A 22,943-nucleotide genomic window follows, 5' to 3' on the forward strand; every position below is an offset into this window, starting at 1 on the left:
GTGGATTTACTGGGTATGCAAGCATAGTTTACAGAGGTACTCCAGGATGGACGTGTCCTTAACGCAGCCTGACAGCGTTACTGTTTCGGAGATGAGTGGGATTTGCCAGAAGCCAGTAATGCCCACTGTGTTTTGAACCAGGTTCTTTTGATGGCCATTTTCTGATGTGTTGCCCTGGGGAAACGTGCGGCCCATTCATCTCTTCAATCCTTTAATAACATCCGTTGTGCCAGGAACGTCGTAATGCTGAATGCTGTAACTGAGACGTTACTGTGAATATGCTGAAGATCCTTGCTTTGTGTGTAATGAAATGATCTTCAGGGAATAAGTGAAACAAAAGCGTGTGTAGGATATCCTCTAATTCAATGAAGAATGTGGGTGGAGAAGCAATTGAAATGAACAAGATGCTTTGGATTTTTGTTAATGCCTTGCATACTTAAGGGTGTGCTTAAATTTTTGTGCGTGTGAACAGTTTCATTGCTCAAAAAACTAATGAAAACAGAAGCAACCCATGTTTTCTAACCATCTCCTTCTCTACCTGCCTTCTGTCATGCCTTTCCCCTGAAATACGTGCACCACGTTCCCTGTGACGTTCTGATGGAGGAGAAATAACCAGGCAAGGTTGTCTAGACCTACCTGCTGCTGACTGACAAGCTACTTGCTACTAAAAGGAATGGATAATGGTGCCCTTTCCTCTGCTGTGCTGTCCTTCAGGGCAGTCGTTTGGAGCTTTCTCCTATAGCCAGTCACCAGTTGCTGTGAAACCTGCTAATCATCTTTTTCAGACTTTTGCTTCTCTTTCAAACGTGGTTGAAATTGAGCAGCAAGTTCCTGAGTTGCTCAAGGGGAGAGGAAGGTGACTCTGTCATCATCACCTTCAGACATCTTCATATCTGACATCTTCACCTTTCTTCCTTAAGAAACTTAGCTTAAAAAATATATATGCACAAAAAATGATGGGTTTGATGCCTGCTGCCACCTCTGCCGTTGTTCAGGTGATAGTGAGAAGTAGGATGGAAAAGGTAAGCATGCCGACAGCACGCACTCCAACATAGTGCCGCAAAGTGGTGCCTATCAGATTCCTTCAAGAATAAAATCCCTTTTCCTGGAGCTTCCCTTTATTATGTATTTCATGATTTAATTGCAAGAAATTATGAACCGGAGCTTGAGAGTCATGTATGTCCATGCATAGCTGCTATTAATTTAGCTCCAGCACAACAAAGAAGGAAAGTGATTAAGATAACAACGAACCAGCCACATCTACCGCTTCCTTTCAAATCAGCTTCAGTTCTTTTCCTTGCTAAAGAAAACCTAGCTCTGACTTTGAATTCAGCAAGACCTAAAGGATGAATTCTTTTGTACATATTAGATTAAACCCTGCATATAAGCATTAAAAGAAAAAAAAAAAAAGATATTCTAGATTAAGGTTTATGCTTCTGTTTACTTCCATTCTTCAAAACTCCTCCCTCAAACATCAAAACTGAGAACCCTACCCTTGGATTGAAGGCTCTTTCTAAAATATATATGTTCTTCCTCACCAAAACCTAGGAGCTGCATGTAAGATGTGTGCCCCCACTATTTCCGCTGTCCCTTGTCCTCTGCCTTCCCATCTCCTGACCCCCTGGGCTCCTTCACTCTGTGTCTTCCCTTCTCCTACCAAGACCTGCAGCATTATTTCTCCTCCTTCACGTTCACAGAGCTGCGGATCTGGAGGGACTGCAGACATGCAGTAATGCCACACACTAATGCCTGCAGGGCACACAGATAAAAGTAATAGATGCATCACTGGTTGGAGCTGCTGTTACAGCTTGTGCTATACAAGAAGTCAAAACGGTCATTTCTGGCCTTATTCTATTTACTTTCTCTTCCCATCTTTGTCTTCTTCAATTCATATGCAGGTGCCTTTCACAGAATCACAGAATGGAGGAGGTTGGAGAGGCCCTCTGGAGGGCTCTACTCCCACCCATCTGCTCAAAGCAGGGTCAACTAGAGTAGGTTGCCCAAGATGGCATCCAGTCGGGCTTTGAACATCTGCAAGGATGGAGACTCCACAGCCTCTCTGGGCAACCTGTTCCAGTGTTCAACCACCTTCACGGTAAAAAAGTGTTTTTCTTATGTTTAAGGTGAATTTCCTGTATTTCAATTTGTGCCCATTGATTCTTGTCCTGTCAAATGGTGCCACAGAGAAGAGTCTGGCTCCGTCTTCCTAACTCCCTCCCATCAGGTGTTTATATACACATTGATAAGATCCCCTCTGAGCCTTGTCTTTCATTCCTCTTAAAATTCATATTCTCTTCTCTTTTGCATTTCGAAAAATGAGATTTAATTTCTACTACACTAACCTAAAGAAGAATTGCAGAAGTACGTAGCCTGAATGGTTACACATTTTTGACAAAAGCAAGGTAATGCTGACCAGAACCGTCCACTGGCAGGACGTGTTAACTGTTACATTTGACCATCCAAGAAGAAAAACATTTTTCAGCAGGTTTAGTGTACATATGGATAGCTTGAAGAGAAGCCCTCGTTGTTGTACCACCATATAAAGAGGCAGGAAAACTTGTGATTCAAGAGGAAGTGAAACTGTCTTAATTTTTGCAGAAACAAAAATGAATCAGAAGGAACATATTGGAAATAAACAGAATAGATTGTACAGAAAAAGTAAAAATGATTGCTGCTATATGAGAACAAAGGGCATTAAGTTAAAGTGTGCAGTAAAACATTTAGAGTTGAGGAAAGAACATACTTTTAAAGTACCACAGTTAGTGAACAGAACTCACTGCTACAAGAGATCACAAAGATTAAAACGGGATTTTAAAAGGATTAGATTTTTTTCTGTATAAAATGTGAGCATCCACTTATATTAAATCAGTACAACAATGAACCTGGTTATTTAATTTGTATACTCGAGAGCTTGTCAAAAATATCTGACAACTTTTTTGGTCAGAGAATACAGTTGTGTTGGAAGACAGGAAAATACTTTCATGTCAAAATATATCATGCCAACATTCTTATGTGAATTATTTAATAATACCTATTTTGGTGAGATTTTTTGGATGAAATATTTTTATGTGGTGGTGTAATATATTGAGTCAACTTTGAACTGCAGTGTTTGATTTCTCTAAAATTGTTTTGCCCTTAGAATTTTCCTGACATTTGGGGGAGTGGGTTTCTGTTCCCAAAAACAATCATTCAGAAATCCTCCACAGAACATCCTCTGGGCTGCTGTTTGCTGATGGGATTCCTTTCTGAAGAGTCTGATGTGGTTTGTTTTCAGCCAGCGTATTGAATAAGTTTTGCTGTATGAGTGAGTGCATCAAGCACAGAGCATGTTCACTGAAGCCCACAGAACTTCTTGAGACACTGTTATTTATGTAGACCTACTTTAGGAGGTTGTAAGCTCTCTTACAGGCCCATATCTAGTCCAGTTTGGGGGATTCTCAGTTTAAAAATCTTGTGTTTGTCACCATAGGGCTTCCTATGGGTCATGAAGCGGGGATATGTTGGTAGTACGTATGGAAAAGTGCACACAGCTTTTAGAAAGGGCTGTCAACAACTCAGAAACTTCCTTCTAGAACCTGTGAGATGTGCTGGTCCCTTCCTCCTTATCGATATATCACACTTAAGGCAGAATTTTTAGACCAAACTGGCATGAATTATGACTTTCCATCATGAAAATATCTAAACTATGAGAGTGTCTCCATTCTCCTACCTTCCACCATTCTCTGGTACGGCTCCAATATTATTCCCGAAGTAGTCAAATTTGAAAGATGAAAGGTTTTATCTGATTGAGAAAATTGAATAATATCACAGTCGAGATACATGAGATACATGAAATAGGATGTAAAAACAAGGGGTTCTATGATTTTAGTCCTAACTCTAAATGCATTTTTGGAGTCATGTGGAACAGGTAGTTTAGTTCTCCCTGGAGCACTATCAGGCTTCAGCTATTTGTATTTGTAAAGTGCTTTAAGCTCTTCAAATGGAAAATATATATTTTTCAGCATTGTAGGAAGATGAAGTTCTGCAGATAGCATTAATCTTTCAAATTCTATTCATTTTTGAATCTCAAAGGTTTTTTGTTTCAGTAATCCAGAAACCACTTATTTAAATGATGATTTCATATCTTCTTTCATATCGTATTCTTTCATTTAAACATCATCATAATACTTTTCATAGGAGATTCAAAGGGGTTTTAAAGACCTTGACAAAATCTCATACCGTACTCATGCTCTTAAATATAATAGTTATATTTAAACTAGTTCTACCCTGTCTACAAGGAAAGGGGATCAGACAGGTTAAATGTCACCCAGCAAGTCAGCTAAGGAGTTGAACAAGAACCTGTTTCTCCTGATTCCAAGCCTTCAGTTTTGTTTGTTTGTTTTGTTTTTTCCTGTTACTGAGCACAGCCACGTTCACCTGGAACATCCTCAGAAATACCTGAACCCCCTGGGTATTCACTAAGGGCTTTTCCAGCTTCTGGCCAGACCAGGATTGTAATCAGAATAGCACTTAAGCATTTCCAGGGCTTCTAAATATAGATGGACGGCAAAATAAACAATGAAAATGGAGTTATCCAAATGTTTATTATTTTCTTGTTCAAAGGGACTACTAAATCCTATAATTGAATCCTTGCTTAGCAGAGGCTTTCACATTACCCGAATATCACATCCCAGTCTCAAATACTGGGTCCAACCAAAAATCCTCAAGCAGTTTTTCTGCAAGCAGCAGAAAAACAGATCTTGTTTTCACATGGGTCTGTGTCTTCACCCTCTAACGTCTCCCTTGCAATAAGCCCAGCTTCCCCCGTTCCTGCTAACCTTCCTTTCCATGCTGACCTCTGCTTCTACCGCAGTCCCTGCAGCAGTCCTGGGCCAGTGGCAGCGGAGGCCAGGAGGCACACGGAGCTGCGTGGAGCTCGCACGAGGACAAATAAACTGGCCGCTGCCACACGAATTGTGTAACCATGGACTTCCACTTGCGTTGGCTCGTTCGCTCTGTCTGGCCATGGATGGCCATAAAACGTGTGAGAACTGAATTTCTCTTGAGACCTACCACTCTCAATTGTGGCTGAAATTGGCCAAGAGCTCCTAAAGATATGGGAAGGAGGGAGGGGATGAGAAAGACAATTTAATTGAATAAGTGTTGTTTCCTTAGGGAACTTGGGATAATAAACTAAAATGGGTGCCAGAGGGAGAGAAGAGGAAAAATCAAGATACAATTGAAGTCCAAAGCCCATGCTCAAGCACACGTAGAAGTTGAACGCAGACACAAAGATCTTTTTACAAAGATAGATATTCAGCATGGAATGACCCTAAACTGACCAATGCATTGAGATGGTGACCTAGCAGGTCTTTTTCTTTTCTTGCGATTAAGCCATATCTGGTGGAAAATACGTCATAGATTAATTAAGTGTACATATATGAGTGTCTTTACTTTCTGACTCACTGAATGCTGAGTTAACCTTTATACAGTGTTTTGAGGATACAGGAAAGCATTTTTATTGTTTCTAACTGTTCTGATGCAGGTAGTACCTGAGTGTAATGGATGGACCCTGCATAAAATTTAGAAAAACCAAAGATTCAAGGCGGATGATTCAATAAGCATGTACTAAGACGGATGCCAAAGGAGCTGGAGCAAGTCGTTCAACCACTAGAGGGCAAAATCATTACACTGCAATCTTCACTGGAGTTCTGGTATCTGTGGCAGGGTATAATGAAAGGGTTGTTTTTTACAACAGAAGCTGATTAAAAGGTCATTAAGCACTCCTCGAGCAGTTGTGGTAGTAATGAATATTTACAGTATTGCTTCTTTTGGAGTGTGGTATCTAAGTAGTTAGTAGCAACTGTATTAAAAAAAGCCAACATTTTATTCTGTGGGGCTGTGAACAAAAGCTTCGCTCGTCCAAGAGGTTTGGAGCTCAGGTTCACAGCACAGGCCTTTTCCACTCGAGCTGATGGGTGTCACTAGGAGGCTGAGTAGGTGGATTAGGGACCTAGCCTGCGAACGCCATGCACATTTTCCTGGGAGGTTTCATAGTCGATTGATGACATCAGATCAGTCCAAAGACTCCACAATGTTTTGACCAATTCCAGATTTGGGAGCGGTTCAGAGCCTTGTGGGTGATCCCCTGCTCATGGCTCTGACTTTCTGACATCAAGTGTTGCCGCTGCTCTCTCTTTTTGTACTTGCCCTCTCCTACACTATTCAGGATCTATATGTACAGGATCTATTTTCCGCTCCCACTCAAACTCCCACTCCACTGGTAGAGCAGGGGTGGGTCGGCTTTGGTTTGAGTTGGAGAGACTGCTTGGCACGAGAAGGATCAGCATCCTGTCTGAGACAGTGGCCAGAAGTAGATGCCAAGGAAAGAGCTTAATAACAGGATAATCATATAGTGACACTTGCCAGGAATAACCTCCCAGCTTCCTGCAGTGTATGTATGTCTCAGGGACTTCTTACGTGAGAAGTGTTAGCTTTGTATTTAATACACCTCAAAGGATTTGCCTTCTGTGAACAAGTCCACCCATCCTTTCAACCCATGCAAACTTTTATCATCCACATGGCTGCTCCCGTCTTGTGCTCAAGGACGCATGATCTGCATCAGGTGACGCCAAAGGGGATAACACTTTGTTACTTAGCTCCCATGGAAGTCTAATTCTGCACAGGTTAGTAACCAGAATCCACAATTGTGATCACGTACTTACATCTCATGGGTAATGGACTCACAAGACTTAACACCTGCTTGTGTTAAAACCTAATTTAAAAAAACATCTAGTTTTGATTTTGACCTTCCCAGTGCTGGGAAATCTAACCTGATCCTCCCTAAGGTGTCTCAGTGATTAATTACCTTCGCTGATGAAAGACCTCTCTGTGAAGCTGAATTTGTCTGGCGTCAGTGTACGGTCACTGAATTTTGTAAGTACTTAAAATCTGTGAGTCACCCCTTCACCTTCTTTTTGACAAATTAACATGTTCAGTTTCAATCTTTAAATCATTCTCCTTGGTCTTCTCTGAACCATCTCTTTTTCGGCTTCTGTTATGGAATAAAGGCATTTGGATACCAGATTTCAGGAGCAGTTGGACTAGTGCCAGGTGAAAAAATGAAAACATCTTTCTATATACTATTTATAAATCCAAGGATTGCAGTAGTTTACTGGCCACAGCACCACACCAGCTGCTCATTTTCTTCTGATTATATGTGATGACTCTCAAGGTTTTTTAGCCTTAATTTATTACAGGACAAATTCTCCCACCCTATAATCATGGTCTTTATTCTGAGGTGCCTATTTTTACATTTGGCTGTATAGAAATGAACATTACTCGTTATCAAGCTGCCTCGGATACTTTATATCGTGACTTGTCTTATTATTTCCCAGTCTCTAATGTTTACCTCACTTACAAACTTTGCAAGTGATGATTTTGCTTTCCTTAAAACCATTAATATCAATACAATATAGTGTAAAACTAGTCACTATAGGACCAAGAAAAACATCTCTTGATGATAGCGCCATATTTCCCCATTTTGTAACTGTTGGTTAGCCAGTGTTCAAACAGTTTAATATGTGCTGTGATGATTTGGGATACTTCTGCTTTTTTTAATTAAAATGTAACAAGTTACTAAAACAAATATTTTACAGACCTACTTACTTTGATCAACCAAACCCATAATGTCATAAAAAATCAAATTATTTTGGCAAGATTTATTTTCCACATTGATTCGCATTTATTTTGTTTCCAACGTTTAATTCTTTTTTAATCAAGTAATGCAGGTAATGTTCCATTATATTACCCAGAATTCTTGTTAGGCTGGCAAGTCGTAATTACCCTGCTCACCTTGTTTACCCTTTAAAAAATAGTGGTACAATATTTCATCCAGTCCTCTGGAACTTTAACAATGTTCCAAGATTTATTGAAAGTCAACCTTAATGGTCTAGAGATCTGCGCCAGTGCTTTTAAAACTTTTGGATGCAAGTTATCTAGACCTGCTGATGCCCAACTTTATTAGCCTGTGTTTAACAGTGCCTGTTGTAATGGAATGCATTTCATCATCATCATATGATATTTGTATACCATCTGGCTCTTCCCCAAATACAGAAAGACATATTTATTGAGCACTCCTGCCTTTTCTACATTATTGTTAATGGATCTATTTCCATCTAGTTGCAGACCCAGGTTGTTACTAAGATTCCTTTTTCCACAAGTTTCCACAAGTTTCTCCAAGTAGTTAATAAATCCTCCGTAACTGTCTTTAACTCTGCTGTTCATAGAATTACTCCTGCATCGTTTTAAATCCTGTATCAAGTGCCCTTAACTCCTAGCTCCGAGGTTACATACATTGTTATTAGTCCTTCCCTTCTTCCAGCAGTTTCATGTAGTCACATATGCAGACACGCACCTTTGTTTTTCTACTGACCCTGTAACTCTTTCCTTCCCCCTTCACCTCTGGCATCTCAGGGCTTCTCTTCACTTTCTAACTACAGTCTTCCCACCCACTTTGCAACTGCAAAGTGCAACGTGCCCTGCCCCGGCACGTTGGAATCGCCTCTTCCCATATGCTCTCCTTCATGCCTCTTCCTTGGTAGCGTCTCGTAAAGCGCTGGGCAGAGATGGCAAAAGACTTGGGGAAAGAGGCAGAAAACTCAAAAACAAATGCCCATGCTGTCTTCCAGGATGTTATTAAGCAGGTTTTTATTCAAACAGACTTATCGCAATGCTGTAAAGCCTCATTGACTTGAGACTGATGTGCATGGAAATGTTTTTTGAGCATTTGTAATTCTAACAGTTGAACTGAATGTGCCCGGTAGAAGGTAATGACCCATGGCTGTGCTCTTGCTGGGACTTGGGACCAAAATGTATTGATTTGGCTTGTATACAAAGTTTTTCACTATTCATACAAAAATATTTCCTGTTCGGACACTAGCAGAGGGGGCACAGCACACAGGAAGGACAGTCTTTAAGTTCAGGTTTCTGGCACCACAGCTGCCCAGAGCAGCAGTCTAAGAGGTCTTGCTGAGTTCCCGCTTCCCCAGCTACGTCATCGTCATCGGGAATGCGTCACGAGGCACCCAAGATGCATACAGATACCAAGAGGGGACAGAGCACGAGACCATGTCCCATCACCCTTGCTCACAGGGAAGTTTCCCATTGCTAACTGCGTTTTCCATGCTTTCGTGAAACGATCTCCTTGAAGAACCACCAACGATGATATCCTTCAGGTAAAAGCTCTCAGTGTCTGGGGAAAAAACTCTGGTGAATGTCTGTGTGCAGATGGATTAAAGTAGGACAAAAGTATGGTAGTGATTTGACTCTGGGAGACATATGTAGATGGCAAACTCACGTGCTTGTATGCTTTTGGCTAGAGAGTACCAAGTGTTACATTGCTTAGCCTTTAATTTCTTTCCTTGTCGTTTGTTTGTCAGGCATATTGCGTGTTTAGCAGTCTGAGCTGTTTCACGAGAACTGTGTTGAGGATATTAATTGAGTACTGGACTGAATCACAACTCCTCATCTGTGCTTTGTAAACAGGACACCACTAATTGCTGAAGAGATGGCAAGCTGGGGTTAGTTGGGAATGCTTTAAGGGAGAAAATAAATGCCATCTCCATTAACTTGCTATTAGCAGATATGATGGATTAGCATTTTTTAACCCCTCTCAGCTCTTTGCCCATGGATTGATGACTCAGTTGATTGGCGAGCATCTTATATTTTCTGCTTGAAAAGCACATAGTTCTACCAGAATCAATGAATAAACATTAAGTTTCATTTAAGTGGGATGGGCTGGTGCTCTTGGAGCAAGAAGGTCTAGATTTTATCACCACGACTCATTACACCTTATTCCCTGCCGTATGCAAGAAGTTAATTGAGAAGCCGAACCTGCTGTAAAGTGAGCAAACACCTGGAAGGTGGCGTGGGTAAACGGCACGGGAACGGGCCGTGCAACTGTAGCAGCAGCGCCGCCCTCGCCTTTCCCTCTTTACCGGCGGCGAAACGGCACTCTGCTGCGGCCGGCAGGAGCTCACGGCACTTTCTAAACGTGAGGGGACCGCTGCGCTCGCCCCCCTCGCGAGGCACCAGTGAGGCGTTACTGAGGGGAGAGGCGTTAGTGAGGCGTTACCGCGGGAGGGGGCGGGGCGCCAGCGAGGCGTTACCGCGGGAGGGGGCGGGGCGCTGTGAGCCGTTAGGCGTTAGTGGGGGAGGGGCGGGGCGTCACGCGCCGTGAGGCGTTGCGCGAGGGCTGAGCCGTTAATGAGGCGTTAGTGAGGTCCGTGCGTGAGGACCGCCCGCGGCTCTCTGCCCGGCAGAGGGCGGCTGTGCGCGCTGTAGCGGGGCACGGGCGCCCGGGGCTGACACCCCGCTCTCCCCTCCCCCCCGTGAGACCCGAAGCATCGCAGCAAATCACACGTACGGAGGGTGGGGAGAGGAGGGGGCAGAGAGAAAAATGACATTTCTTCACACAGAACTTACTGAGCGCCTACAGCCAGGCAGAGAAAGGTATCTCGTTCCCAGCGTGTGTACTTCCTTGGCTTCCTCCTTTTAAATAAATGAGCGGTGAGACTCCCAAGTGCGTAGTAATGGTGTGGCATATACCTGCCAGGTGGCCGTGGCGCTTTTGAGTCTATTTCTGTGAGGAAGGAGTGCATTTTTTTTTTCTGGAATCCTGCTTCGCTGAATAGTTGAGGTGTCTTTGAACAGATGGCGCCGTGTCTGTGTATCCGTGTATCCCTCAGGGGCGGCGGTGTATTTCTCTGGGCACGCATAGATGGGTCGCTGCGTCTATATCGGGTGTCCCTGGCTGTGATCTGAAGGTATTAAACATGAAACGTGCAGTGAAATATGAAGGGCTCCCAGACGCGTGTCCTCCTGCCTACAGTTTGGAGGTGCAGCTACAGCTAGGGGAGAGGTACGCCTCGCGGTTGCGAGTACGCCACGGAAAGCGCCTGAGGAACTATGGCTTCCTGCCCGCGCTGTGGTCTCGGCCGGCGCGGGCGGCGGCATGACTGCGCGCCTCGCCCAGCGCCTTCGCCGCGGGTGCCTGCGGTCTGCTGGCGTTTGCGGCGCTGTCCGGGGCGTGCCCGCCGCCGCCGCTGCCTGTTGGGGGCGAAGGCTCGGGCGGCGCGGGGCGGCGCTCACCGCCGGCGCTTGGCGGGAGCGCGCGGCGGTGCGTTGCCGTGCGCCGGGCTGACTCCGCCCGGTAGGCGCCTGGGCCGGAGGTGGCGGTGACGGTGGCGGGTCCGGCCCGGCCCGGCCCCCCGCGCCGCGGGGCGGGGGTGCGGCAGGCTCCGCACTGCCTCCCCGGCGGTGCCGCAGTGCCGTGCGTTGCCTCTGGGGCCGGCCAGGGGGCGCTGGCTGCCGGGAGCTGCGGCGGCGGTGGCGGCCTTGGCCGCGGAGCCAGCGAGGGCGGGCGCCGGCCTCTCCAGCGCTGGCGGGGCCCGCCCGGGAGCGAGCAGCGGCGGCGGAGCGGGACCCCGGCGGATCGCCTTCGCCATGCAGACCCGGCGGCGCCTGCCGCTTGCCGAGGTGAGTGAGCGGCCCCGAGCCCTCCGCCCCCGAGGCCCGCCGAGGCCGGGGTACCCCGCTCCCCAGGCCCCGCGGGCGGGCAAGGCTCCGACGCCGCCGCCTCGCCGCCGCCGCCCCGACCCAGGCCGCGGGGGCGGGGGGGAGGGAGGGAAGCTCCGGGTGCCCCCTGGCCCCCGCCTCCCCCACACGCTGCCGAAGGGGAGGGCAGCGGTCGCCCCTCAGCCCCCACCGCCGGCCACACTGGCCCTCCGGCACCCCACCCCCCAATCCCTGGGTGCCTCCAACCGGGCGACCCCCTTTCTCCCAGCCGCGGGGATCCTGGAGCGGGGCGGGGTGGGGGGAGAGCTCTTGCCGCGCTCCGTGGGGCTCCCCCGCGGCGCGGGGACCCGCCGTGGGCCGGCGGTGCTCGCGCGGGGCCGGGCGGGGCGAGGCGAGGCTGCTCCCCGGCCGCGCCGTGCGCACGGCAGCCCGCGGGCAGCCTCGGCTCCCCGCCCGCCCGCCGAGGGGAGGCTCCCTCTTCGCCTCTTGTACCCTTTTTATGGCCTGATCTCCGGTCTGTGCCCGAGCAGGGAATGTTACTCGCTCATCGCCGTGTGTAACAAGTCACTCCTGCAATGGTGGTAGTGGTGGAGGAGGGGGATGGGGCGGGCGGGATGCGTTTTATAACATCCCTAGTTACGTGAAACTGTGGTCGCATCTCGCTCTAAGAATAACTGGCACTCTCGGCCTGTCAGAGTTTCTGCAGAGGTGGGTTGGTTACTTGCTCGTAAATGCTACGGTTAAATAGGTGCATGTGACGGAGGGTGGCTGAAGAACTGTTTTTATCTTGTTAACCAGCCTGAGAAACAAGTAACAGATGGGAATTGATAGACTTTATGTTTTAGTGTTAACTATCTTGTTTATTTATAGACAAGATATTCCTGATTATTTTGTGGCAGAGGTTTTATAGCGGGTTTAATTTTTGTGCCTGTTTTCATTCAATTCAGACATTAGGAGCTGACTAAAACATGAAATCTCAAAATTCAGCAACCTTTATTTAAGTATAGATGTATTAGATGAGAATTTCTGAATAACCCTCTCCTGAATATTTTGGTCTAGATCAAATCCAAAACTGGAAGGAGCTGTATATAACAAGTAAAATAAAAACATGTTCTACTTTAGGAAAAGCTTTTATTTTCTTTGGGCAGTGTTGTATTGACTAAGCAGTGTTTTAAAACACTGTAATTAACTTTTATTAGCAAATCATTTTTGATCACATGGAACAAATCCCAATTTTAGATATACCTTCAGTGGTTGAAACAGCATCGAAATCCTATGTTAGTGCATAAATCCAGTAACGCGCTTATTTTTTAAGTTATGGCGTATGATAGAAAACTAGAAGAACAGCCTCCTTGACCCAAGAGAGACAATTACAAATCTGTTCAGAGATTTGGGGAATCTGCAATGGTGGCTGAATAAGGACCCAACATCTCAGGCAGGCCTCTGTTTAACTGGAGCCCTGATCTACACCTCGCTAGTTACCATCTTCAGACACATTATGATTGAATCTGTAATTGCCCATTGCTTTACGCTGCCTTCTTTAATGCATGAAAAAGGGAAGAAAATCCCCCCCCACCCCCCCAAACTGTAATACTGAGTCCTGATACTGGGTGTTCATTTTGTGTTAGCTTCGAGTTAGTTATTAGGCTGGGACATCAACACTTTCAAACACACATTTCAGGATTTGAGGCCTGGGGCTAAGATTGAGATAAAATACTTTTTTTTTTTTTTTTAGTTTGGCACAAATGTTAATCTGTCTCAGGGAACAAAGGTAAAGAGTGAACAAAGGACAAAGATGCACTACTAAAACTTGTGGCCAAAGAATGATAGGCTTTTAATGTCTGTTGTTGCATGTCCACTAGCTATGCAAACTTTAGCAGAAAATAGCTTGCTAGGTTTTCGGTGTACAGGCTTTTTATAAAAAATTACGTGGAAATTATTTTGCAAAAGGTTTAGTGTGAAGTTTTGCTGTTGAATAAATGTTGACCAAAAAGAAACAGCTTTGGGAAGAAGCAGAGTATTAGTGTTTCATTGGTCAGAAAAATATTTTTGCAACACTAAGCTAAGAATCTTTCAAAGTAAGTTTCCTAATAGAAAATCAGGCGGGGATAATAGTTTCAGCGCACGCTTAGATGTGAATGCTGATGAATCAGTTTTATCCAGAACGTTGCTGGAAGATACTAGTATAGTCATAGACTATTTTGAAACTTTAATATAAATGCTTTTTTTTTTTTTTTTAATGTGATTGAGATGAAATTGTCTGAAGCAATGAAAAGATGGCCTGTTCTAGAGCTTTATTGAGATTCTTTGAGACTGGAATTTCGAAATGAGCAAAAATGTAAACTAACCTGCTCAGTTTTCCCATCCTGTATCGAGATATGTTGAGAAACATGTCTATATCATGATATTGAAAGTCTACAGAGCATTTTTTATTGAGAAGAAATGTATAGTCAGGAGTATGGGGCTGAAGGTGAGTTAAAATATTGAGCTTTAAGGAATAGAAGCAGTTTTTACTTTTGCACTGGATTCAAATGTTGGCTACATCTGACAGCACTGAGAAAATGTAATACTAATGCGAATTGATGGGAAGTTTTAAAAGATGTGTGGAGGATCCTTTGTTTACCTAGTAATTTCTACTTAAGTTTCTACTTTAATTAGATATGTATGTGAATTTATTTGACTAGTTAGAGCAAAACCTGCTGTGTGTTTATCAGTTTGAGTTATTGGAGAGACTAGCACACTGTGAAGAACCATTCTTCAGAATGTGATCAAGGTAAACAGCCATTATTAAGAGAAAAATGTATCCATTTTTGCAGACCCGTAAAATACTTGACTATTTGTTGTTTAGCTTTCTGGGTTTCACGTCATTGAAACTAAAACCTAACTTAACCTAAAATTAAGTTTTGTTTTGTTTTGGCTATTAAGATTCTTTTAAGACATTCCACATATGTAGATTTTTAAGGTGCCTCGTTAGATCTTAGTGAGTGTAATTCTCAACTATTATATGTGAGAGAGAATGTGTGTATGTTATACAGGGGATATTTAAACTCTCTGTCATTTCTCTAAATGTGTTAGTTTACGGAGAAAATTACAGAACATTGAAGATTCCAGGATCTTTTCACTGGGATTAATGGAATGCTGCACTCAGTGCTTTTGTCTTTAAAGCACACTCGGGAAACAGACTTTTTATGATATTTTCTCCCTTTTGTATTATACACATAGTTAGTTTGGGATATTTAGGATCATTGTTATTCAGAGTACAGGAGCAGACAGGTGAAATATGAAGAATACTTTTAAGGTAAAGTTTATGTTCATTCTTTCACTGAATCTTCCCAGTACGGTTTTGTGATTATATTACTGTTGTATTTCTAGAAGAAAAGTAGAAGTAGGTAATGTTGATACTCATTTTTCAGAATAACAGCCCTCCTTAGTAATACAGCAACATCAGATAGGTTGAAGGTGAATGATAGAGAAAGTCCACACACGGTCATTCAAACTATTTTTAAGGTTGTTATTGTAAAAATTTAATTAGTTGATAAAAATAGATTAAAGACAAATGGTGTGTAACCAGAAACTTAGAGGTGACAGCACTGGTTAGATTGTTCTTACAGATTTCTTTCTGTGAATCTGCTCAAACGGGAGATAACTTAGAGAAGCAAGTCCAGTGAATTGAATTTTACACAGGCATAGCTCCATGAGAGTAAGTAAAGGCAGAAAAAAACCGTGGTAAACTGTATGAAAAACAGGCACAGAGTCAAAATCTGTAGATTTTCTCTGTTTTGGAGAGTGTGGAAATACAGTGCTCTCCAAACAGCTTGTGAAATATCTTCAGTAGAGCATTTCTGAATATTCTTGCTTCAGTTTAATTCAATTGTGAAGGTCAGTGAGGAGATTATTTAACCCTATTTTAGTTCTTTCTAAAACGTGGTCATTCTGAAATGTCAGTATGTGGCAGTCTGACCATACGTTAGTCTTGAAGTTTTAGTGTCCATGTATGAAGGTTTTTGCATATTTTATCCTCAGGGTCCAATGTATGTTGGACAAATCAAAACATGGATTTCAGTGTTGGATTTCCACGTGCATCAAATTTCCGGTTGTCTCTATGCTGTCCAGTAGGAATTACTAGACCTTTGTACTGAATCATTTGCAGATAATGCTTATGGCTATATCTTGTATATTATGTGCTCTAGGTGCAATATGGAGATAGAAATGTCTTTGTCTTATTGTTGTATGTTACTTATATCTCTGCTATTTTGGTAGCAACTGAAACTATAGATCTACCTTATGAGTCAGTGGGAATCACTACACTATCAGTTGACTGAGAAAATATGTTGAAGGTCCAGAAGCATCCTGGTATGCTCAGCTAGGATCACCTATGTTTTTCTGTCAGGAATTGTGTTGCATGCTACTATTAGATATTTTTGCTTCTATTTCTTATTCTTTTTTTTACCTCCTCCTTTTAATAGCACCAAGAGGTTCTATGACTTCTTTAGGGATTGATTGCATAGTGAAGTTGAGTAGGATTTTGCCTTTGAAAAGGGTGTTGCCAGTTAGTAATTTTTCTTAAAATTGCTTTGGTAGGGTTTCTGTTACTGGTTCAGTTCCAGCACAGTAACAAAGGTGGAAAGCTTTTTAGTGGAGGCTTGAGGCATCAACGGATATTTTAGATGGTGATGCTGAACCCTGCTGTAGGGTACAGCTTTGTATATACAATAATGTAGTACCATGTCTTCACTCGTATCTTCCTGTTTGTTGGCTGGGTTGGAGCCAAACTGATATTCACAGTAGTTAGAAAAAACAACTAAAACCTAAAGTAGACAGAGCTGCAACTGTTTTTTTTTTTTTTTTGTCTTTTGTCATCTGCGTATGAAAATACTTCTGTGTTGAAGACTTCAGTTTGATAGCTGAGGAACAATCCTAAATAGTTATTCTTGATAAACAACAGAGGAATTAGGCGTGATCAGAGACTTTGAAAATATTTTCAGTTTTTGCTTGTGTTGGGAAAATCCCTGACCCAATTCAAAGTTAGAAAATAAATGCAATCCACCACTTTATGACTATATTGCTAATGATTTTGTTGCGAGTCCTTTTGTGCTTCAGTTTTCCAAAGAGCAGTTGTGGGCCTGCATAAAAAGGCAAAGTGTTCAGTATATATCTTAAGTGCAGTGCCTGCTGTTTTGTTAGTGAAGTGGTAGTTGGGAGGAACCTGTCCGTCCCTCTTCACAGCATACAAACAATCCAGAGGTCATTTCCTATCAGGTGATAACTTTAAATTAGGCCTTACTTATGTCAGAGTTTCATGTGTGCTCTGTCTATCACAGAAGTACCATAGCTGCCCTAGTAATGCTTATCAGCCTTATTTCTGGATTCTTGCATTTTTTAAAATTACTGTAACGTGAAAGTTTTTATTTACTTCTATGATATACTGAAACTTTTATATAAAAATCGGAAGTAGAACTCTTAGTCTTTATTCACGTGCTCTGAGTACAAGATTTATATTTCTCTCTAAACTTTAAATTTCCTTTAAGGAAGTAAGGAAGGTTAATTACATTAGAAAATTTATAGAAAGATTGTCATTGGAGGAATATACACTGATATTTTTCTAAGAAGTAGTATAATGAACTTGAAAGAAGATGGTAATGTTCAGTGCAAGAAGCAGATCAAAGAGCTTTCTAAATCCTGTAATAGCTTCTCTCTCTGTGAGTGACATTGACTATTAGAGAAGCTCTTCTATTTCCAGATTCAGTTTTGTAGTGTCAAAACTCTGCTTTGAACTCAGTGCACATGTTCAGCTACCTGTTTATGCTGTAAGTGTGATCCAGATTGTTGATTTAGGATCAGTAAAATAAAAGTCAAGTCAGTTGTAGCTATGAATATGTAGTGTATATAGCTGTTGTAAATACAAGAAGAATTGGCAGATTAGGTGGATATGCATAACAAGTATTATCTAATATGTTGGTTAGTTATATTGCTGGAAGTTGGGAGGTATTACAGGCCAAAAGTTCAAGATGGTTTCAGATCTGGGATTTTTTTTCCCCTTGATTTATTTACTGTACTTCTCTATCTTTTAGCGGGGACAATGAAATTGTTCTCTCATCTCTTTTCATTCATTCATTTATTTATTTATTAACTTCTACAACAGTTTTACATTTCTGGTTCTCAAGCCCTCATTTTTTAAATATTTGGATTTTAAGAGGAAAGTTGAAGAGTAGCGGCATTAGCAGTAACATATGGGGTCTGGGTTCTGGTGATGCAGATTTCTCGTTCTGATCTTAGGTGTGCCACTCTTCCAGGCTCTCCAAGAGGTGAACTTTGGTGCTTCATGTGGGGGTCACTCAGGTGATCACTGCCTCCACTGTTTGTTGAAGATAACTGGCAGAAGTAAATTTGTGTTGGCTCTTCAAATGCTGCAGTTCTGAGTTTTGCATCTCAATTTAAACAAAACCAAGCACAGTTTATTTCTACACCAGTTTGGGAAGTGTGGTGACTGAAGAGGTAGCAAGTTTGTTTTTTCTGCTTGTGTTGTAGAGAAAGGGAGGCGAGGGGGCTTCAGTAATCTATTGCAGAAAGGGAATGGCTATCTGGTGGTGGTGGTCTCTTAAACAAGCACAGTATGACATGGAAAAGCTTTTATCTTGGACCTCTGTGCATGGCAGTTTCACCAAATGTTGAATAGGCGTAATGCTCACCTACCTTTTTTAGGACATCATGGGTCCGGAAAGCGTGCTGCCTGATGCTGTATGCGAGATTGAGGACAGAGAACTGGTCTTGGTTAAGCCAATGCTCCAAAGAGCTTAGTGGTTCTTGGAGAGTGAGTACAGTGTGTTGGTCCAGCCTTGCACACTGGTGAAGGAACTCCCACCACACTAGCTGCACCAGTGGGAACCTAAATCCAGATTCACTTCTGATGTCGTCGGCTTCTGTTCTGACCATAATTCTGTAGAGTTTGTGAGAGATTTTGTCAGTAGCAGAAGAATTTTTCATGAGATCTGAAAATGGAAGAAATATGTTTTGTTTTAAATTAGAAGATATTGAATAAGTGGAATAAGTTTTATAGTGTAAACTAAATCTGATGCTGAATGTGCCCAAGTGAAGGTACTTTATTTGTAGATGTATTTGTTCTGCAAGAAGTGGAACAAAAGAAGGTAGGTTTTCTGTAATTTAAATCCTTTTTGTCCCTTAGTATCTCTTCTCTTTCTCTTCCCCCTCTGCAGTAACCCCAGCTTTCTCACATAACACCTTATTTCTGTTTTTCCCAGATCTCTGTGGGTATTGATTGCCCGTCAGGTTGCTGCCAAAAATACATCTAGCAGCTGAGTTCTGCTTGCTTTTTCCCTCAGAGGGACAAGCATTTGGATTTGTTTTCACTATGCAGATACTAATTTTCAATAAAGTTTTTTTTGGAAGAGCCTGATAGTTTGAAAGTGGGCAGTGTGATCCCATAACCTCTATTTCCATAGGAAATAAGGCTAAAAAACCACCACGTTTTATATGTGGTACTGACCACATATCCAGTACATAAGCCATCTTCTAATTTGTGTTCCATTGAGTCTATGAATACAGAGGTTTTTTTTAGTAGGATAGAGGAAGCACAAAAATTACATGGTTTGACATAAACCATGTAACTGTAGCCAGCAAACCAGTCAGGTCAGTGTCATTTTTGATTGTGCATGCACACTGTAATGCAGATATGTAACATTTTGTATGTCCTGGAATCGCATCAGAGGCAAATTTCCTCTTTCTGTATTAATTTTTATTTCATTTGTCTGGTAGTCTCTTTGAAATTACATGCTCTTCCATAATACAGTGGAAAGGCATGCTATAGCCTGCTTTTGAGAGTTGTGTTTTGTAGCAAAAGGGGCAGGTGTCTCATCTATCCTCCTTTTGGGGTCTGTGCTTCAGTAAATAGCCACTGTTTCCATTCATGGGCCAGTTTGATAGTCCAGCAGCGTGCATTAGTTGCTGTTATGTTACAAAGTTACACTGTGATTGAAATATTGGTTCATCCAAAATGACTTTTTTTTTTTTTTTTGGCAAACTGGAAAGTATGTGTAAAGCACGCCTCTTCAGCTATATTATTAACAGATCACTTTAAATGATCTATGTTGAAACAGCCAGTTAACTGAAACATCAAATTGCTTTGATTGTAAGAATTTCACACTGTATTTGTAGAAATGATGAAGGCTGAATAAAAACCCAGTACACTTCACGCACTACAGTATTTTCTTGATTCTTTTATAAATGTAATTTTAAGAGGTTATTACTTAACTTTAAGCATAAGTTTACCTGCATACTTTTGTACTTTCAAGTAACTCTATTAGTGTACTGGCGTAATATCCTTTTCCTTTATATTGTCCTTACCTTAGCTTTAGTTAGCATGTTGCCTGTAAAATACATTTTAATCCATCATTTAAATTTGCACATAGGTTTTTTTTTTTTTCCGTACTCCGGTGGGATGAACGTATTTTTTTAATGATGAATTAGAAATAAATTGTTTCCTGATACTGACAGTGGATATGTATAAATTTAGTGTCTTTAGTCACTCATTTTTTTCCTGTACTGTCCTTTGCAGCTATATTTTCTCTTTTTACTATTAAGCTTCATTTCTGTTCAAATGGCTTGTAGATACAGTTGTACCTTCTTCGGCTTGGAGGAAATGGGTGAAGAGGAGCTCTTCTGTAGATAACAAAACTTAGCGTTAAGTAGAAATTTCAAAAATACAGATGCTTGAGGGAGGGAAGCAGGTATCTGTGTTGATTCTGAATCTTAGCTACTCAGTGTGTGTACATGTCAAAAATTGTGTTGCGTTAAGTAGTGAAAAAGACTGAGGGCTTAAATGAATTTATGAAGGAGCCATGATGTCAATAATGATGAATGTGGATGGAGGGCAGGATGATGGTAACAATATATTTTTTTATGTTTTTGACTGTTATTTTAGCCACTGGAGTTTTTTCCTGTTTGTTTGTTTTTTTTCTTTCTTTCTTTCTTTTTTAATAGCTCTCGTGGCCGAAGACTTTCATTTATACTTGCAAAGTGGTAGCATTGAGACTGCTATGGGGTTTCTTCCGACCATTATTAAAAATGAGATTTATATTTTGTGATTATTGAGGTGTTTTACAACTGGTTTATACCTGTGGATCTCCACAGAGATGTTGAAACAGAAGGGTTTTTTCTTTTTTTTGGTAGGGAAGTAAGGGAGCCTGGGTATTGAGAAAGCAATGGGCACAGGAAGAAGTGATTGAGGAAGGAATGTGTTTTAGAGAGGAACGTAAGACTAGCAGGCCAAGAACACCGAACACAAGAATATACTGCATGTTAAAAAAGAGAGCTGAAAAAAAAAAGAATTAGGGATTCATGGCTGAGCAGAGTCAACAACCCTATCAGTGGATAAACTTTCAAAAGAAGCTGCTTAGGTTTCCCAGGGTTGGAGTCTCTGAGAAGTGTTGCATCTGATTTTTGGAATACGTGGAGTCCTTAGAGCTGAAGTTCTTTAAGATTTCTGAAAACGGTATTTTGAGTCATTATTAGTGATTGCTTTTAAAAGTTTTGTTTTGTATCTGTTAAGCCTTTTTATCCTGTGACAATGTAAGAGCGCTACAAACAATGATACAGAATTACGGACACCTATTTGAGTAAATATCAGTATTGGTACGTTGCACCATGGGAGTAGTGGGGGGAAAAAAGCTTTAAAGTGAATCTGAATTAAGTTACTCACCATTTTCTGTTGGTTAGCATTTAGTCCCTTCAGCCTGCAGAAGTATGTTAATGGACCTCAGTGTAAATGAGAATTGTACTTCGAAATAGCAGTGGAGCCGGTTTCAGTAAATAGCATTGCACTGGTTGTACTGGCTTGTATTGAGTTACTAGTTACAGATGACTTAAGATGTAGTGCATAGGGAGCATCAGCAATGTAGTTAGGTCATGATCACAAGCGTCTGGCAATGAACTTTGTTTATTTGACAAGGCAAAAATAGTTTATGGTAGATTGGTATTATAGATATGTATATTGGTTTAATCTCAGCATGATATAAATAGAAAGGTCAACACAATAGGAGAAATAAAATTGCTAGTGGGAATTAAAAGTTACTTCCTTTGAGATAATTTTGGGTCAAAAGGGAGTGTGAAAGAAACATTCATAAACCTCCCTATTTATTTTCAGAGGTTCTCAGTAATCCAGCTCTACAAAACAGGATTTGAGAAATAGTAACTCTTCTTTGTCTATCAGTACAATATTTCCTATTAAAAGGGTGTGTGTGTGTGTCAAGATTTTAGAAAATTGTTCTTTTGCATATCAGATATCAGATGGGTAAAGATGACTGCAGTAGGGTTGGAAAAAGGAAGTGTTCAGGCAAAAGGAAGTAACTTGAGTAGCTTATAGGCTGCTTTTCAATAGAAAGTCAGTGTAGACTTTCAGACTTTGTTTCTGTACAGATTGTTCTTTTTCTAAAGATCCGCTGAGCGCATACATCGTTCTCTCCCCAGTGGCTACAACTCGGAATTGATGGGCTAGTAAATGGTAGCAGAGGGGTTTCCCTCTTTGCTTGTTGTCCTTTTCATCAGTCCCATTCTGGTTGCACGGGAAATCTGGCTTTTATTATCAGGTACGGATTTTGCTGATGGTACCTGCAGATATCAGTTCCTCAAGGGTTTTCTAAAAAGGGCAGGTCCTTGGCAGTTGTAGACGTTCAGTTATTGATTCTACGGGACCTTAGTCAGTTTTTTCCACATTGCTCAAATGAAGGAAGCATCAGAGTTATTGAATGATCTGCATATTTGGGATAATATAAACTTTTTTTTTATTTTATGCGTTTTAGTTTAGTTGATATTTGAATAAAAATTAACTTCCTTCATATACAGTATGCTATATTTACTACTTTTTTTTTTTTTTAAAGCACATTGTTATGTAGCTAATGTGTTATATGGAATCCATGGATAAATTCAGAAGCAGGGCTCCATATTCAGTTAATGTTTAATGTAATACACTGTGCGTTACATTTTTGTTTTTTTGTAGTATTTTAAACTTGAACATTGCTAAAACATTTAATCAGAGTGTTATAAATCATTAGATTTATAAAGCATTCAGTTTTGAAAAGAGGTTTGTAAGCATATGAGTAAGTTCAGGAAGGGATTTTCTTTTTTTTTCCAACTGAGTTCCTCTGGAAAAAACTTGCATTGAAGGCAGTGCAGTGGTGTAAACCTATCTATTTGTTCTTTAGAAGAGTTGGTTATGGATACTTTTCCTGCCAGTCAAAAGTAGTTACATAAGAAGGACATATGGTTCTTGTCTCCAGGTGCTGAAGGCCCAGCCTCTGTACTGTTCTGAGGAAGGTATTTGGTTGTTTTTTTTGGCAAGGCTATGTTTTGTGTCAAGAAAATAAATCAATTTA

At 41.6% G+C, this 22,943-nt stretch overlaps 1 protein-coding gene and 1 long non-coding RNA gene across 6 annotated transcripts in view; one reads left to right on the plus strand and one right to left on the minus strand.

The window, feature by feature from the left end:
* Window positions 1–1,898: 1,898 nt before the first annotated feature.
* LOC138068051 (uncharacterized) lies at window positions 1,899–12,258 on the minus strand. The gene is made up of 3 exons (XR_011142614.1): window positions 12,049–12,258; window positions 10,465–10,799; window positions 1,899–9,232 (listed from the first exon to the last, which is right to left on the minus strand). It is a non-coding gene; the product is annotated as an uncharacterized lncRNA (long non-coding RNA).
* ZFYVE9 (zinc finger FYVE-type containing 9) overlaps window positions 11,335–22,943 on the plus strand; it is a 63,084-nt gene continuing 51,475 nt past the window's right edge. For 2 of the 5 annotated variants that reach the window (XM_068953132.1, XM_068953137.1), the window contains exon 1: window positions 11,335–11,517. The gene's annotated coding sequence lies outside the window, so the exon portion shown is untranslated. The remainder of the gene's footprint in view (window positions 11,518–22,943) is intronic. The other 3 variants (XM_068953134.1, XM_068953136.1, XM_068953133.1) reach the window with 2 other exon arrangements.

Source organism: Struthio camelus, chromosome 8 (assembly GCF_040807025.1).
Source record: "Struthio camelus isolate bStrCam1 chromosome 8, bStrCam1.hap1, whole genome shotgun sequence".
Taxonomy (NCBI): Eukaryota; Metazoa; Chordata; class Aves; order Struthioniformes; family Struthionidae; genus Struthio; species Struthio camelus.